The sequence below is a fragment of the Cebus imitator genome, unplaced genomic scaffold, assembly GCF_001604975.1.
Source record: "Cebus imitator isolate Cc_AM_T3 unplaced genomic scaffold, Cebus_imitator-1.0 Scaffold338, whole genome shotgun sequence".
NCBI lineage: Eukaryota > Metazoa > Chordata > Mammalia > Primates > Cebidae > Cebus > Cebus imitator.
Genome location: NW_016107653.1, coordinates 122,709 through 123,532, shown reverse-complemented (window position 1 = coordinate 123,532; position 824 = coordinate 122,709). Strand labels below are relative to the sequence as shown.

Sequence of the window (824 nt, the reverse complement as noted above, 5' to 3'; positions counted from 1 at the left end):
ATTTTTTGTATTTTCAGTAGAGACGGGGTTTCACCATGTTGGCCAGGCTGGTCTCGAACTCCTGACCTAAAGTGATCTGCCCACCTTGGCCTTCCAAAGTGCTGGGATTACAGGCATGAGCCACCGTGCCTGGTTGACTTTGTCTTTTATGCTTACTAGACAAAGCATTTTGTCTGATTCATAATGCTCAGAGAGCTAAAGAAAGATGCTGACAGAGACTAGCGAACAATACAGTCAGGATGGCTAAACATGACCCCAAGAAACCAAAGGGCAAGATGTCTGCTTATGTCTTCTTTATGTAGATGTGCATAGAAGGACTTAAGAAGAAAAACCCAGAGGTACCTGTCAATTTTGCAGAATTTTCTAAGAAGTCCTCTGAGAGGTGCATGACAATGAGAAAGAGAAGTCTAAATATGATGAAATTACAAAGGCAGACAAAGTATGCTATGATTGGGAAATGGAGGATAACGGACCAGCTAAGGGAGGCAAGAAGGAGCTTCCTAATGCCTGCAAACAGCCATCGTCTGCATTATTCCTGTTCTGTTCAGAATTCTGCCCCAAGACGAAATCCACAAACCCTGGCATCGCTATCAGAGATGTGGCAAAAAGCTGGGTGAGATGTCGAATAACCTAAATGACAGCGAAAAGCAGCCTTCCATCACTAAAGCAGCAAAGCTGCAGGAGAAGTATGAGAAGGACGTTGCTGACTATAAGTCAAAAGGAAAGTTTGATGATGCAAAGGGTCCTGCTAAAGTGGCCAGGAAAAAGAGGAAGATGAAGAAGACGAGGAGGAAGAAAGAGGAGGAGTTGAACAAAAAAACTGT

General features: G+C 43.7%; 1 pseudogene; it reads left to right on the top strand.

The window, feature by feature from the left end:
- Window positions 1-239: 239 nt before the first annotated feature.
- LOC108287145 overlaps window positions 240-824 on the top strand; it is a 14,105-nt pseudogene continuing 13,520 nt past the window's right edge.